General features: G+C 35.4%; 1 non-coding gene and 1 pseudogene across 1 annotated transcript; one reads left to right on the top strand and one right to left on the bottom strand.

Moving 5' to 3' along the window:
• Nucleotides 1-229: 229 nt before the first annotated feature.
• Nucleotides 230-532, top strand: LOC144370610 (protein kintoun pseudogene; annotated as a pseudogene).
• A 15,715-nt stretch (nucleotides 533-16,247) lies between these two features.
• LOC144370660 (U6 spliceosomal RNA) lies at nucleotides 16,248-16,354 on the bottom strand. The gene has a single exon (XR_013430544.1). It is a non-coding gene; the product is annotated as a U6 spliceosomal RNA (small nuclear RNA).
• Between the last annotated feature and the right edge of the window lie 1,872 nt (nucleotides 16,355-18,226).

Below are 18,226 nucleotides of genomic sequence, written 5' to 3' on the forward strand. Positions count from 1 at the left end.
GATGAGAAGATTCAAATTCACGAAGAGGTACAAGAACGTAGTAATCCTGATCAGCTTCAAGGAAAGGAAAAAATTCAATGAAGAATGTCCTCTAACTGAAATAGAAAATGTAGATCATTTTACCACCTCTACAACTGATTCTGATTCATTTATAGCAGTTAAAGCACTAGAAATAGATACTTGTGGTTCAGTTGCAGGATTTCAACAAGAGTCTCTTGATGTTTCTCAAATGCTATATGGAAAATCAAAGCAACCTGAAGCAAAAATGGAACCTGCTTTTATTAAACAGAAAGGTTCTACTGACTCAAATGAGGACAAAGATAATTTAAAAGAACAGGTAATAACCAAAGAAAAAGAAATGGATGGACATCACATATCTTCTTTACTGAACAAAACTATAGTTCACAATATACCTGATTTTGATAGCATAAAAGAAACCAATATACAAGATGGTACTGTGCATATTATTAAATATTATGTGACACATTGTGCATTAACTTTTCAGAATTCTTTGCTATATGATTTAGATTAATTCTATATTATTTTGGAAATTAAATGTTGAGTAAAAAATTTTTGGACCTAAAATAGTTTCTTTCTGTTAAACAGTAAAACAAAGGTAGTCAACAAAAAATACAACTAAATTTTGGAATTTTAATTCCAATGGGTAAACTGTATTTTTTTCCCTTTAAATAGTTTAATAGTTTAATCTTGGAGATGTTTTATAATTCATCTAGTAGATATATTTTTTGAAATAGAGATGTAAAATAGTTTTAATACAACCTGTGTGTGTGTGTGTGTGTGTGTGTGTGTGTGTATATATATATATATATATATATATATATATATATAATGACTTCTGTGTTTATTTTTGCTTCTTCTGCTTACCCTTACTTTCAAATTTCAAAATAAATATTCACCAAGTTGTGTTTGTCACACAAAACAAAACAAAACCCTACTGGCCTGGAGAAGTGCTTGTCTCTGTTCTCTCATTGAGAAGATAACCAGTTCCTCCCTGCAATGGGGAGGAACTGGTTTCCCTGTTCTCTCCTTGAGAAGATAAAGAGACATGCCAGTTTCCCTGTCCCCCCTCTGAGAAACAGGAAAACTACCTGTCTCTGTTCCCAAGAAACAAACATGCCTTTCACAAGATCAGGGGATGCTCACTATGTCAGTAAAGAATAAATACACCGCTAGCCTGTGGCTCTGATTCTAGCATAGTATCACTCTCACCATGTAAATGATGACATTCAAGGGGGAATTGCTGTTGACCTCTTTCCCTTGCTGCTTCTGCCCTTCTGTGTGCAGAGCAGCCTTGTCAGACTCCTGAAAATAAACCCGCTTCTTATCTCAGGTGTGTGTGTGTGATTAGTCCTGTGCCACTTTTCTTTCAACTCCTGTTCTCTTTTGATTTCCATTGGCAAGAACATTTTATTCCTTCCTTTTCAGGTTATATATGTCCTTACAGGTAAAGAAAGTCTTTTTTAGGCAGCATATAAATTATTTATTTTAACTACTCATTTAGGTACACTGTGCCTTTGATTGCAGAGAACTTCACTTATATTTAAGGTAATTAAGGTAATATATTTAGTGGATATTTTCTATATCATTAATATCCTCATTCTTCTACCACTACATCTTTGACTATAGAGTGTCCATTTAGGAATCTTTAAGCCTTTCTTTTCTATTTGTCTTTCAGTTTGTGTGCAACTTGACCATACAGATAAAAATTAAAGGCAGTTCAAAGCAACACTATTAATAAAGCTTTCCTGAGGTGAAAGCCCAGTCATTCTAACTTTAAAGCATAGAGGCTGATTGTTGTACACATGGTTCAGGTAATTGGAAATGATTGCAGAACAGCTCACCAAAGGTGTTGAACAAAGACATCACACTTTTTACTCACCTTTCAAATCACAGTATGGGTTTCTTTAGAGAGCAGATATTCTAATAGATTTTATGTACTAATAGATTTTAAACTTAATGTGTGTATGGCCACAGAGCTACAGAATCCTGGTGTCTTTGTGAAGACAAGTGATCATGGTCATGGCTGGAAATGGAGAGAAGACCAGATATTCAAAAATGACTCCTGAAAGTTTTAGCAAACAGTACATTAAGACTGAATAAGTGGCTCTTTTAAAATTATAAATTAATCTTATCAAGAGCCAGTAAGAATGCCACAAGCAATTTAATATTTGGATCACCAGCACTTTGCTGTGCACAACATATATTGATGAGCTGCCATTTTTGTCTCTTGTGAAAATTAAATGGAAAATGTGTGTGGCCAAAAATACTAAATGGTTCAGTTATAGTAAATGTGAGCTTAGTGCTAATTAACATTCTGAGTCTTGCTTCTCATCTAATTTCAGATAACTAGACTGCATAATAAAAGAAAAACACAAAGGTTTTCACAGAAAGAGTGTATCTGAACACACTTTTTTTTTCCTTTGGACAATAAAAGAACATTTTCTTCAGACAGAGTGCTAGATTAAAAAACAAATTCATCTTCTGTTTTGGAAGAATACTCTCACTTCTACTGTGTTTCTATTTTACCTGGTCTAAATTTATACATCTATAACCATTATAATTTACTCTTATATTATTTTCTATTTGTAATATTATGACCATTATTTCCTATAATTAAATATTGTCAAATTACCTTTATAAACACACACATACCATTTAATGTATTCGTTCTAGCTATGTACCTGACAGGAGGTAGATTTCCCTAATTCTATCCAACCCTCAGTAGACCACATGGAAACTAATTACCCCCTAATTATCATTAGCTCCTAATTGCCTCCTAATATTACCATTTTTTTTGCAATTGTCACAGCCCCTAAGTGAATAATGTTTGCATAGCAAATTCTCAGCGAACAGTTTCCAAATTGAACCAAATTATGAATTTAGTGTGTTTTAAGCTCTATCCCTAATAAAAGTCTTTTATCAAAGACAGATTTTTAGAAATCTTTGAAATTTTACTCCCTTTATGTAATTATTTCTGATTCCTTATTTATTTTGAGGGGAAAATTATTTCTTTTTATCAGTTCTTGAAAATTTTTACTGAAATACAAAGGCAGACTCTATCAAGAGGATTACAGAAAGTTGCATACAAGATGTTTGCCAAAGAGTTTCAGGTGAGAAATTAATAAAATAATTAACCCAAATGTAAAGTGAATTTTTCTAATTGACTTAAATAAGAGTGCACAGAAGTAGAGGGTTGTATTGATGGAAAATCCGTTTAACAGTACACTTCTTTCTGGTGAACCTGTGGAAAACAGAGAAACAATTTTAAGTCCATCATCGGGTTTTGTATTCCATTACTACTTAGGTCTATTCATTATAATGTATTTCAATTCATGTAATATACATTCACATCAGATACAGATGAACAAATAAATTTATTTAGAATCAAAGCTTTGTCCATAGGTGAATCAATGACCAAGTAAGATACCAGTACAGAGATAGCAAGTAAGGTTCATTTTAAAGGAAATTATGAGAATATGGGTCAGAGTTACCTGCATTGTTCTTCATGGAGAGTTTTCCTACAGGGAATCCTATGGGAGCAAGAGGACCAAGGGGGGCCTAGCCTGATGCAATGCTGCTGAACTCTTTCAGATAAAATCAGTATTCTATTTACTATTATGTTGGTTTTTAAGTATATAGAGAGTTTTTCTCCACTTACAACACAGAAGCACTGACAGTCACAGTTTTTTTGTTGAAATAGGCATTTTCTAAAATTTTTTTTTGGATTCACAAACTTATTTCATATATATATATATATATATATATATATATATATATATATATATATATATATATGTATATATATACTGAAGTTGCCCCCCATGCTTTCTTTCTTTTTTCCCCAAACTTATTTCTTATATGCAATACAATCTCATAATGATTTCTAAAGAATTACAAAGAAATTTACTCATATTTGTATGCTATATATTTAAGACACATCTGCTAAGTATTTTTAAGTATAAGGAAGATAATTATAATATATGTGTCTTCCTTTCCAGCTCTGTGGGTCAAGATTGTTATTGTTTTTACCCTATAGGTTTGCTTTGCTCTTGTAGGGTTCTAAGACCTCTCCTTTGTGGCAAAGGACAATGTTAACAGATCCTAATATCAACAATATACCACCTATAACAATTTGTTGTTATTAAGACATTTACAGTTTAGTCTAAATGTATAGAAATGTTGGATTCAATTATTGTCTAAAATATAATCAGTAGTTTTGTAAAAATGTTTACAGATTCAGACAGTGGACAATGAACAGCAAGTGTGGTGTAGAATGATTTGGAGGGGATAGGATTGAGAATATAGAGTTAATATATCTGAGGGAGTGTGACAGAGAAATCTAATGAAGAGAGTTAGTAGCAAGGGAATAGACAGGAAGTATTCTGTACTCCATCTTGGATAACCTTTCTCACCATATTTCATGGGGGCAGCCCTCAGAGTGGTTCTCCATCTGACCAGGTACCAGGTACGTTGGAAGACAGAAAAGTACATATAACAAACACACATGTATTTAGAAAAATACAAGATGTTAAAATAGTAAAATTTGGAGGGGGAAAGAAAAATGAAAGAAGAAAAAGGAAAAGAAAAGGGAAAAGGGCAAATATAATACCTCTATATTAAATTATCCAGATGACTCAGTCCTCAAAATCTTATTTAATGCAAAGTTCTGTTTTCACATATATTGGGAATGTGAGGGCTGGAGGATAAGGGGGTAGAAGAGATAGAAGAAAAACATACTCAAAAGAAAAACCAGGGTTATTGCTAGTTTTAGAGATCCATATCTTCTGTTTCTCTTCTTATCCAATAGGTGACATTGTCTCTTTTAAGCTGGTGTCTCTGCCATCAGAATGGTGTAGGTAACCAGGGTGGGAAGTCTCGTCTTGATGTAGAGCATTTGGAAGTGGGAAGTGCCACTTGCAAGTCCCTGCAAGGAGAGTGCACCTCATGGGTCTCTTTTTGGGATCGCTTGTCTGAGTTGTGTGCCCGGTATAGTCTCCCTCTCTTGCCTAGACATTTCCCAGTTCCTGGTCTCTTGGTTAGGCTACAAACTTTAGTCCCCTCCCCTCTCACTTCGCAGTTTCCACCTACAGGACTTCTTACACACAGACTCACACCAGTTGGGCGGCACGCTCGTTGCACTGCACACCTGCCTAACTGGGAGCTGTTTTTGTGTTGAGTGGTCACTGTTCTGAGTTATCACCACTGGTTTGGGGGTGTTGGATACTTGGTACCTGGCCAGATGGAGCACCACTCTGAGGGCTGCCCTTATGAAATATGGTGAGAAAAGTTATCCAAGATGGAGTTGGTCTTCTTCCAGTGTCGGGGTGTCTGGAAAGCTGTGGGGAGCTGGATGATGGCATTATGCTGTGGATAGGTAGTAGCCAAGTGACCTGCATGAGAGTAGAACAGTCTGGAGTTCTGCAGAGGTGCTGATTGGTGATTCTGCTAAGGTGCTTGAGAGCCCTGTGTGGGCTAGAACTTCGGGCTTTGGCTTTGAGGACCCAGAGGTCTGGAGTGCTGCTTGACGCTGAGGCTCTACGCCCTGTTCGGGGGTCACAGGTGCTGGTGATTTCTGTGGAAATCAGCTGTATAGGGGTTCTCTTACACACTCTGAGATGCAGTATTCCAACTAGGTGAGATATGGGTCATCGAGTGAAACAGGATGCTGACTCCCTCTGGTCTGCCATTTTGAAATCCCTGGTCTGTCCTTTAAGGGAGATAATTTATTATTCTTTATTTAATCTCTTTAATTCATTCTCTTTATTTTTTATTGATCTGTTCAGATGTTCAAGTCTTTTCTTTATTCAGTCTTGTTTGTAACACTATGTATTCCTAAGAACTTATTCATTTCTTCCAGGTTATACAATTCATTGTCATATACTTATAAGTTTTGTCTCCTGTGACCTTTTGTATTTCTCTAAAGTCACTTGTAATATCCTCTCTTTTATTTATGATTTTACATATTAGCATTTTCTCTTGTTTTTTTAGTTCAGATAAAGTTTACCATTGTTTATGTTTGCAAACAACTAATTTTAATTTCATTGATTTTTTATCACTTTTACAGTTTCTGTTTATCTCTTTCTGATCTTTATTATTTCCTTCCTTCTAAAGCCAGACTACTTTAGTTCTTTTTCTATTTTCTTGAGAGATAAATTATATCTTTCACCTTCATGTATTTGAACATTTGTATTTATCCCCAGAATCTGAAAATTTTCTATTTCTTTAAATAACCTTTTTAACTTCTTTCATTAAACTTCTATAACTTGAATACTTGCTCTTTTGTTGCTGTCTTATCTTCTCAATCATTTTTGTTGCTAATACTTTATATTGCATTTTAATTTCACTCATTATACTTCTCATATCTGTTAAATTCTTATTTGGAATGTTCATTTTTTTCCTGATTTTATTGGCTTTTTTCTCTTAAGTTTTCTTGAAATTTGCTGAATTTTCTTAATGCATTTATCTGAACTATTTTTCAGACAGTTTTGTATATCTCCAATTTTTCAGGGTCAGTTACTAGCATATTGCATTATTTTGGTGGTATTATGTCTCCTTGTTTTTGTTTGTATTTTTTTTCTCTATTTTTACATCTGCCCATTTGAAGAAATAAGATCTTATTTCAGTTTTTGAAGAATGACTCTGTCTTGGAAGGTCTTCTCTAATCAGCCCATTCAGAAGTTCTGGGCAAGCTATGTAGCATGGTCAATATTTAGCCAATGTCAGATTCCTATGGTATGCTGGCCTGGTGTCTTGAGTTGGTGGCACTGGGCCAGAAACCTGTACCACTAAAATTAAAACCTTTGGCTGAATCTGTGGAGGGTGAGATGAATCTGTATCTTCAGGACTGACTTGCAAATTTGGTTCATGGGGATTGACCTGGTGTTAGTGTAGTCTTTGGGCCTGAGATTGAAGGGGCATTACATGGGAATGGACCTGGAGCCTAAGTCCATAGGCATAGGCATAGGGTTAAGATTCACAGGAACCAGCCTGAAACCTGGGTATGCAGAGGTTACCAGCAGAACCTGGGTAACCCAAGTCTAAGGAGGTGTAACTCATTCTAGGGTTTACCAGGGTGAACCTAGGTCCCTGGTGACTGACCTAGATCCTGGGGTCAACCTGCTAGCCTGATACATAGAGATATGGGATCCTCTCCTGGAGTCTAGGACTGTGGAGATTAGCTGGTCTGTGGGTCCATTGGTGCTCATCTGCAGGCTGAATGTATGGGGTTCACGGACACTGGCCTGCATGTCAATGAAGACTTGCCATAGTCTTGCCAGGACTTTGATTCCATGGACATGTTCTTGAAGTGTATATTTATAGGGGCCAGTCAAGGGATAGCATCTATTGGTAAAGGACTAGATTCTGGATCTCCTTGAGAAGACATGTGCATGGGTCTGATGGAAGTTGAGACTAAGGGACTAGCATAGAGAATAGGTCAAGGGGGCTATTCTGGCACAGTGCAGGCTTAGAGTTTGAGTACATGGGTGATGTCATTTTATTTGAAGTCAGGGTCACTAATGTGGACCCAAGAGGAGATTTAGTAGCAGTTATATACACCTAGCTGACTCTGGGATAGTCTGTAATATAAACCTGGGCTGCAGTGGCTGGCCTGAGGCTTGGTAATCCTGAAGTCTGGAAACATGAGAGGCAGCCCAGAGTATGGATCAGTAGAGCTCTCTTGACCTTGGGACAAATCTGTAGCCAAATTCAGTGGGGTTGACCTGGCACAGGGTCACTCTGGCATTTAGGCCAACTGGTATTCTGGTGATAAAAGAGTCCAAACAACACTGAAGTATCTCATACACCAAGTATGCTAGGCAGACATGGAGCCTATGGCCATGGGATCCAACCTGATACCAAGTCAAGTCTGAAGGCTCATTCTCCAAAAGCAGCCTGAAGTTCAGGGCTATGCAAGTCTTTTGAACTTGGATTTTACTAGGAATGACTGGTATTGGTCTCTGAATTCAAACCTGGGTCTCATTTCCTTCTCCTTCCACCACCTGGAGAGGTATGTGTGTTTGTATTTTTGTTATTATTATTGCTATTATTGTTTATGATGATGATTATTATTTTGGTACTGGAAAATGAACCCACAGACATTTTAACAATGAGCTACAACCTCAGCTTTATTGTTTATTCATTTTATTTTGAGGCAGGGTCTTGCTAAGATGTTCAGGTTGGCCTCAAACTTGTGATTCTCCTGCCTAAGTCTTTAAAGTCACCGGAAATACAGATGCACTCCACTGTGCCCATCCCTGAAGTGTATTTCTTTTAGTGCTTGTTCTGATTGTAGTTTGAGAGTTATAATGACATGATGCAAAATAAATCAGTCCTTCCTATATCCTTCAAAGCCTCTTTCCTTACATACATGTGTCACTTAACAACAGAAATACATTCTAATAAATGCATTGTTATATGATTGTGTTGCTATATATATGCATTATAGTTTGTACTTACATAAACCTAGCTAGCATAGATCAATCACTTGATGTGGTCTTTGGATATAATCAAGAGACATGATAAACATGAAATGTATGAAGTTGTTACAGATATAACATGGCATACTACTTTAAGATAAACTTGTTTTTATAGGCACAAGGAGTATATTCTAATGATAAAAAACTATGGTATAGAAACTACATATAGTAGTAGCACAGTCATTTATTTTTAGTATTAAGCATTATGTACCTATACCATCTGTACTACCATTTATATGATGGGCAGCACAGTAGGTTTGTTTGCACCAGCATCACACAAACATGTGAGAAACACATTTCATTATTATATTTTCAAGGCTCTTGCTAAGCAACAGGAATTTTTTCAGCTCCATTATTATCTCATGGGAATACTGTTGTATATGTGGCCTGTCATTGACCAAAACATTGTGGTTATGCAACACATAATAATATTTCTTTGCTATACCCAGGTGTTTTCATCTCTCACCTGGTCTCCTTACCTTTTGTAAAGATATTTTTGAACAGAGATAGTTGTTCCAATGTATGTTTTTATGCATATAAAAAGTAAGAAATCCTATTCCACTGTATTGTTGAATTTACAGAGAATGTCAGATATGTACCACTTTATTTCTATTTTAGAAATAGGATGCTGAAACTCAAGAGAGGTTGAGTGGCTTAGGCCAAATCATAAACACTGAAATTGAATTCCATGAAATTGAAATCCATACTCTGTTTCCATTTGGGAAACACCAAAATAAACTGGGTCAGAGTACAGAGCATATGTAGACTACTGAATATGTAGAAAGATAGTATAGAGTATTTAGTGTATAGAACATAGATTCAGACTTAATACTATTAAAAACACCTCAGGTTATCTGCAAAGAAGAGGTGCTAAAGAAAGATTGCTTTGTCTTCATATATTCTGTTGATAGTTTATTTGCATAGTATCTTAGCATATATTACTACTCTTTAGGGCATTAGTGATATAGATGGCATTGTCCTATGTATAATTTAGCATGGATAGTTGACAGAGAGGCTGTATTGTACAGCTGACAAGAGCACTTCCCCTAAAGTCAAATGCCAGGTTGGGAAGCCTCACGAACTGCCTACCTTGCACATGATCCTTGATTTATTTTTGTGCTTAGTTTCCATCTCACTAGGTAGTTGTGAGAATTGGATGAATTAATACATGTGAAGTCCATCATTGATGAAGAGCATGTTGTAAGTGGCTTAATAAATGTTAGCCATTAATGATAGTATAGATTTTGTTTTCATGCATCTTGGCTTAGTGCAAAATGAACAGATTTTTAAAGAGATTAAGTTCAAATTCAATACTCCTTATTCCTGAGGAGTGGCAGACACCTCAATGCCCTAGGCCAGGCCTTGGGATCCTAACATCTAAATGCATCAACCAATATCTAAGAAGAAATTGTGTTTAGTAGGTAGTAATAAACTTATTTTGCTAATATAGGTAATAGGTTATTTTTTTACCTTAAGTGAATAATTTCATGCACTAGGAATAAAAAATATCATTCTCTCTAGAATAATGCTAGCACAGTATATATGTTGATGTTATGAAAGTCCTTTTTCATGTACTTTAAATAATGCAATTCACATACACATACACACTCTCACAAAAATGAAATATGGCCTAATGATTTAAGATTTAAACACTCTAAAATGAAATGTGGATCTTCTTCCTGGAAGATTCCCCCAAAAATATGTCTTCATATTAAACATTTTTCAAAATTTCTAATGGTAAGTTTGGTCTCCTGAATCAGAGCATCAGTACCTGCTATTTTATTTACCTAAGCTGCTCCTCCAAGTTTCTTCCATCCTTACCATCAAGCACTCTTTTCCCATGAAGTCTTGATTGGCTCTCCATTTCTTTGTTAGTGTCCCTACCTCTGATTTTTTTGGATTATCTCTGCCATAGTCCTGCACCGCATAATAATGACTAGGCAAATTATGTTCCTAACCACACTGTAGACTCTAAAATGAAAGAAAATTGCTTTCATTTTGGTATTTTAGAAGTCTGAAATAGTCTCTTGCAGAAACTCAGTAGATGTTTGATTAAGTAAAGATCCAGTTACTTTACATAATTAAGGTGATATGGATCCTTGATACTTTTTCCTCGTACTTTATATTCCTAATTATTTCTTTCTCAGATTCCCTAAATTATTTGAACAGGTAAACCCTATTGCTTTATATACATATTTACCCTGAAAGATTTTACCAGCTGTTACCTTGAAAATACAAAATCTTTGTAATGAAGTTAAAATTTTCACATTTTTAAAAACCTTTATCTAAGAATGTTATAAATATAAAACTTTAATATTGTTTCCATCTGAGGTTGGAAATATTTTCTCTGTGCTACTATCTGCAGATGGTAAATAAATCATAGTTATAAGAAAAATAATGTCTTTGGATTTAAGAAAACTTTTAGTCATCCTTCACAACTCATTGCAGATATAATTTTATATCTCCTTTCTTGTCTGTTCCCTCCATAGGGATCCTTCTAATCTCTGGTCTGTTGCTAAATCTTATATATAGTGAGGCATGTGCCATTCTATAATATTGTAATTTTTGATGTCCATCTTCATATGTAGGCTGCTTTCTAGTAAAATTTAAATCCTAAACATTTTAACCAGATAAATTTTCTGGGTTGAGACACCACCAGTCCTCACAGGCTAAACTGAAGCCACATCTTTGCCCAACCTGCTTTCTGACATGAAAATCTGAAAAGAAGGGAAACCTTCCTCCTATCATCATCTCCTAAATTTATGTCATCTTAAAGAAGAGAGAAGGCTGAAAGAGGAAATTGTAGTTGGACACAATACCTTTATTTTATTTATTTATTTTTCCTTTAATTGATTTATGTAGATTTAAAATTTCTTTAATCAAATCCTGATATATTGATAGGTTTAATTGTTGCATTAAACTCCTTGTGAAAAAGATAAAAGAAATAGTTTAAAATTTTTAAGTTATTATTTCATTTCAAGAGATCAAAAATCGTTAAAAAGTATTATTCTTTTCTAAATTCACTAGTACAAACATCATTTTAATTGAATTTTCAACTACCAAAAATTATTATAAAAAATTAGAGCTTCTTTCTCTGTAATAACGCTATCTGAGGAAAATCCTATATTTATTTTAAAAAAGCATGAGCATTTTAAACAACCATTATTTTGATTATTTCTCACTGTTTATTTATTAAGACATATTAGTTATGAACTTGACAGAACACTGACCATAATGAAAAATAAATATCTTATAATTAAGATAAATCATAACCCATTCTGTTGGAAACCAGTATGCCAGTCTTTTATTTAATGTTACCCATTCATGTAAATAAATAATTATGGGTAAGGTGAAATTAAAAGTTAATATTTTCTGGAGATTTACTGATGATTGATATGTTTGAATAAAAAAATAATGACTGCATGGAATATTAACGTATGCAGAAGTGCATCTCTTCAAATTAAGATTTCCTCTGTTCCCAGCCTTCATTCCTGCTCAGCTCCACAAAAGGCAATAATTTAATCAGTGTGAGAGATTAAGCTGCACAAGCCTGTTCCTGCATTGTTCAGTAGGACAGATGTCTTCAATTACTATGACAGTGTACTCTGTGTGTGAGTCAGAGGTGAAGTGTTGAGATTTTTAGTTGAATTTTATTTGGATCAAATCATTTACAAAGAGCAAGGTAAGGATGAATTGCTAATGGAGAATCTGAAAGAAGTATTACTAGAAGGTACTCTAGGATGGCATGACTCAGCAGAGAACTTCTCAGTGATTTGGGCTGATGACACCCAATCTGATTTGGAGTGTTTGATCTCTTCTGTGTAAAAAGTATAAGGATATTGAGAGATTGTGCTATAACCCATTTTGATTCATGTTGCCTATCCATGAAATATATTTCTTCAAGTGATGAGGACATGCATTCTTTTTTTTAAATTATTTTTTTAGTTGTAGTTGGAAACAATAATTTTATTTTATTTATTTATTTTTCTATGGTGCTGAGGATTGAACCCAGGGTTCTACACATGTGAGGTGAATGCTCTTCCACTGAACCACAACCCCAGCCCATGTGTTCATTTTAATAGTAAAGAAATACTGATTCTAAACTCTTCTTCTCTACTCTGGCATATTCTTGGAATTTAATATTTTTTTCATGATTATACTTGAAATATCCAGTTACATATCTCTCAAACCTTACCTCTCAGGCCGAATTTTTGCTTGCAAATTTCCCCAAATACATGAGTTACCCAATATTTCTACAGATTTTCTCAAGATTTAAATCTATTCAAAGAGGGATGCTGGAGTCACATAATTGAAGGGTTTATCAATTTTAAATTGGAGCTCACAGCTTAATTGTAGTATCACAGTGAGATTCCTGTGTCTACTCCAGCTCACAGGCTAACCTGAAGCCACACCTTTGCCTAACCTGCTTTGTGACATGAAAAGCTGAAAAAAAAGGGAAGCCTTTCTCCTAGCATCATCTCTTATATTTACCTCCTCTTAAAGAAGAGAGAGAAGGCTGAAAGAGGAAAGAGATCTACATTAGTTAAGGGTCCTTGATTTGGAAATGTGCATTCAAGAGAAAGTAGATTCCTCCTCCATACCTCTACATACCTTATCTCCATAAATGACCATAACTTCTGCCCACATCAACAAGTGTTCTCATATTTAAAACAAACTGTTACTTCTTTGAACATCGAAAATCATGGAAGCCTTGTACCTACCCTGAAACTTTCATTCTTCCACCCAGATAATGGTTTTCAGATGAGGCACATCACTTTTAAAGACTCCCAGTGGCCTTCAAACATTTCAGGCTTCCAAACTTCTGACCTCCAAAATTGTCACATTTTTTTTCTCTCCTCTCCCTCGATTCCAGCCAATGAATCCCCTTTTAATTTCTCAAACACATCAACATACTCTGTGTAAGGCCTGCTCTGCTTAGGCTGATTTTTCACCAGGTCTGCAGCTGGTTTCTGTTTATTATATATGTTTCATCTTAACTATAGTTCCCTCAGAGAGATATTTCATGACCTCATCATTTCCCATCCAGACATACTTCATCATAATACATATTCCTCCCTGGTACTTTCTAGCTCATTTGTTTTTATTCATTGTTTTCCTTGATTTATTAAAGACTTATTTTATCTCTTTCCACTTCAAAATATTCTGCTTTGTTTACTTATCTTCTTGAAGGCATCTCAGCCCAGAACTGCATATATGACATAATGAAAGTTCAGTAACAGGTGCTGAATGAGTTAATAAATGCACATTCAGAAGATGAGCTGAATGATTATTTCTATTTACAGGATAAAAACCCTTCCAGATGATGTTAGCTATGGGCCAGAGATGTGTAGGTGAAAGGGTACAGTTGTTGTGATTGACTTATGCTTAATGATTTCTCCTGTCATATCATTAAAATATCAATATCTTGAGTGAATTCATTTTTACAGAGATTTGAGTTTTATGGAATAAGAGCCTTATGAGAAATTGGTTTTGTTTCTAGACATGTTAAATGTAGCTCAGTGGCTCTTGATTTTAAAATAGAGTGCAAATATCAATTTGGCTTTAGACTGTATTAACCTCTGAGATTTAGGTGTGCCTGCTGACTACAGCAGGCTTTTCAAAAATTTACATAGATCCAAAAGACATAATGAGAAAAACAAATTGTGCACACAACTGATTAGGTCAAGCTGTACACATCAGATAAATGTGTGCATAACAGTGATGATAAAGGTGGCTGCCTTTTTTTTTTACTGTATAACAGGTGAGCTATTATGTTTCTTACAGAAATCTTATACACACATTCTCTGATATAGGGGTAATTTTTTTGGGGGGTTACCAAGGGTTGATCCCAGAGGTACTTAACCACTGAGTCACATCCCCAGCTCTTTTTTAAATATTTTGTCTAGAGACAGGGTCTCAGTGTCTTTTTAAGTTGCTGAGGCTGCTTTGAACTTACAATCCTCCTCCCTCAGCCTCTAGAGCCACTGGAATTTCAGGCATGTGCCACAGGCTACAGGATTAATTCTTAATTCTTTCACAGTGATGTTGCAACTGAGTCTTAAATGTTAAGAAAATGACAGTTACTGTCAAGTAACTTAAGTTTGAGAATCAGATCGAACCTGGGAATGGATCCAGAAAGGTTTTTTAAACTATTGTTTCTCTAAATAATTTTTAATAATAGGAAGGTTCTACAAAGTAGCTCTTTACTCTGTACTTATCCTCATTTAAAACCCTGGGAAGTACTTTTGTGTGAGTGTGTGTGTGGGGGGGGTGGCACTGGGTATTGAAATCAAGGCCACTCAATCACTGAGCCACATCCTTGGCCCTTTTTGTATTTTATTTAGAGACATGACCTCATTGAGTGCTTAGCACATAGCTTTTGCTGAGTCTGGCTTTGAACTTGCCATCCTCCTGCCTCAGCCTCCTGAGCCACTGGGATCACAGGTGTGCCATGAAGGAAAAAACTCTGGGTGATTCTGAGAATAGAATGGGTACCTTAAGAGTACAACCTTGGTTCAACATCAGGAAAGAGGTTGCTTATTCTTTTTAGCTCTCTCTCTTTTCTATTTTACCTAAGATGCATTATTTTGAGATCCTGCTGAGGGTGTGGTACAAACTCTGTTTCCTAGCCTCTCCCAACCCATCCACCAGTCAACACAATGTGATTCTTCTGGCAGAGCACATGCATATACAGGTTAGTATCCAGTTTTTTGCCTGTTAGATTAGCAGGTACCAGGGGCAGAAGGTTCTCTGAGTTTCAAAGCACAGCCAGGCAGAGAATCTGGGGGAAAAGGTAACAGTGGAAGAGGATTGGAATGGTTAGTGCATGTGTGAGCCCTTAAAAGGTGTTAAGAGAAGAATCCCAGAAATATTTGGGAAGAACTGCAGGGGAATGGAGTCTTTGGGTTAACATCTGGGAGCAAAATCTATACATTTTAGTTATTATGGTTAATTTGCAGTATGTAATGAAAGATAAGCTTTTTTGTCATAAAAGACTGTAAAATGAATTAAACTTCTAGCAACTGGAAATGAAGAGAATTGTTGTAGTGTTAGTCTCCATATACCAGATAAGTAGAAAGAAGGAGAAGCAAAGGGAGATTCAGGAGCAACAGAAACAGCAGGAAAGAAAGATAAAAATCATTTGATGAATAGACCATCACGTTAAGTGAAAAAAGTCAGACTCTGAAGATTAAGTGTCAGATATTTTCTCTCATATGCCGAAGCTAGAGAGGAAAAGGGAAAGCAAAGGTAAGGGTGAACTTTCTTAAAAATCAAAGGAATATCAAAAGAGGAAAGGCACCAAGAGATGGGAGGTAGGGAGGGAGGGGAGAAATGCTGGGAGGTGATATTGGCCAGATTGTATAGTTAGATTGTGTGCATATACAAGTATATAAAAATAAATTCCATCAACATATATAATTATAATTCACCAATAAGAATATGGGAAAACAATCATTGAAAAGATAATTAAATTACAAACAAACAAGAATTTAATAGGCTGGTAGAATAGAGAGATTGGAAACTGCCAGGACTGTGCAATTTATTACTTAGTTCTATGCACATATGTTTCAGGTAACAATGGAAGGTTATAATCAGTTTTATTTATAGTGTTCATTCAGACATTCTCAAATAATACATCTCAGACTTTAAAATTTCTAAGTCTTACTATAAACATTTTATATCAGTAGGCTCTATTAGAATTTTGAGGCCCATAATTAGGTCCAAGATTTCAGAGATCTTTTTGTAAAATAAGATATGGAACACTTCACGAATTTGCATGTCATCCTTATGCAGGGGCCATGCTAATCTTCTCTGTATCATTCAAATTTTAGTATATGTGCTGCCAAAGTGAGCACTTGCAGAAATCTTAAGAAGACTGCTTAGGTTAGTTCTCCCTAGAGAAAATAGCCATGTAGCAGTAACTGAGAAATCATAAATTGCTTTCCTTTATAGAGCTGTAATTGTCCTGACAGAATTGTGAGACTATTTTAATGTTTACATCTGCCTTGAAGGAAATGTTCCTTTTATAAAATGGATATAGACTACTAGTCAAAATCCATTGAGGTGTCCTAGAAGAAGTGTCCGTGCTGGGAGGTCAAATGTGTGGACACCTGATCAAAGGTACAGACAGCTGGTGAACAGAGCCTGGTATTTCTTGAACAGAAATATTTTTGGGCTTAAAACCAATAAAAACCACTGCAGTCTCTTTCTGGTGTTTATCAAGCCACTATTTGTTAAGTCCTTTGTGAAGAAATACGTAATAATCAGCCTTCACCTACAAGGAAGCGTGAAAAATGAAGATACCATTTCTCTTTAAGTAGGTTATATTTGGAACCTGCACTTGTGGCCACACATAAAACCCACAGTAACGCCCCCTCCACACACACACACACACACACACACACACACACACACACACACACACACAATGTCAATATCTTGGGGGCCTGACTCCATGCCCAGCACATACTTTGGGCTCCATGGAATTTGTTTGTTTACAGAATGGTTGGGTCCTTTTATATTGAGAGCTGCATGCCAGCAGATCCTACCAACTGTGGTAGTTTCTCATTGCTTACATAAATGCTGCAGAGCCTCAGTCTCATTTTTAGTACATTTTTGAAGATTTTCATGAGACCACTCATGTTCAGCCTAATTACCCTCCATCATTTAAGAAGAGAGATATTTGAACAAACAAATAGGTTTTATTATTCCCACTATCCTTAAGAAATTGAGATTATTGCCTTGTTTTTGATCCAGCTCCTAAATGTGGCTACCTTTTAGGTTTTACTTTTAGTATTTCTATCTTGATTGTAGAAGAAAGCTTTAGCTGTAGAAATAGCAGTTAACTAGGAAACTGTGTGTTGAAGCTGTCCGAACAAAGGGCTTCCTGTCGATGCATCCCTCAATTTTCAATTTTCTTTTATTTTGTCATAAAGCTTTTAAATGCATAAATGTTTCTCTTTAATCATAAATATTTACTTAGCATAAAACATGGCAGATTCTATTTTTCATATTACTTCTTTTCTTTAAAATAACTCTGCATGAGGAGAATTAAGAATCATTAAGATTAAGAAATTGGTTCGAATGTGTAATATTCTGGGAACTTTTCACAGCATCAAGCTGCCTTTATTGGTTTGCTCTCTTTTCTCCTTCCTTGACACTGATTATCTCAAAAGATGCCTGTATTGGATTCACTGGATCTGGAAGGGGAAAGGAGAGGGGAGAGAGAAGGAAAGAAGAAGAGAGGAGGATGGGAAGAAGGAGCACATTGGGAAAAGAAAATAGACATACTTAAGTAAATTCAAGTGCCTTTGCGGAATTATTGAAAGCTCTATATTTCTTTGCATTATAGGTAAGGGGAAAAATTAAATGCACCCCACTTCGATTCATGGGAATAAAATACATCCTCAAAGAAGCCCTTTTCATCCATAACAACTTTATTATTCCATTATTCATATCAATTTATTTTCAATCTGCTTGATTGTTCATAAGAGTTCATAGCTAAAAATCTTACTTACATACAGCCAAAGAGATATATTAGGACAATCCAATCCATCTAGATTTTTATTTCTGGAAAGGGATACATATTTTTTAATAAATAATTACATAGGAAAGACAAGTCTATTACATTTTCATTGATTCATCACACGTTATGTGCATTTTTCTCTAATGCACACCAGATATCATTTTTAAGTGCTACCACAACTTCATCCCTTAAAAATCAGCTT

This window comes from Ictidomys tridecemlineatus, chromosome 14 (genome assembly GCF_052094955.1).
Source record: "Ictidomys tridecemlineatus isolate mIctTri1 chromosome 14, mIctTri1.hap1, whole genome shotgun sequence".
NCBI classification, from domain to species: Eukaryota; Metazoa; Chordata; class Mammalia; order Rodentia; family Sciuridae; genus Ictidomys; species Ictidomys tridecemlineatus.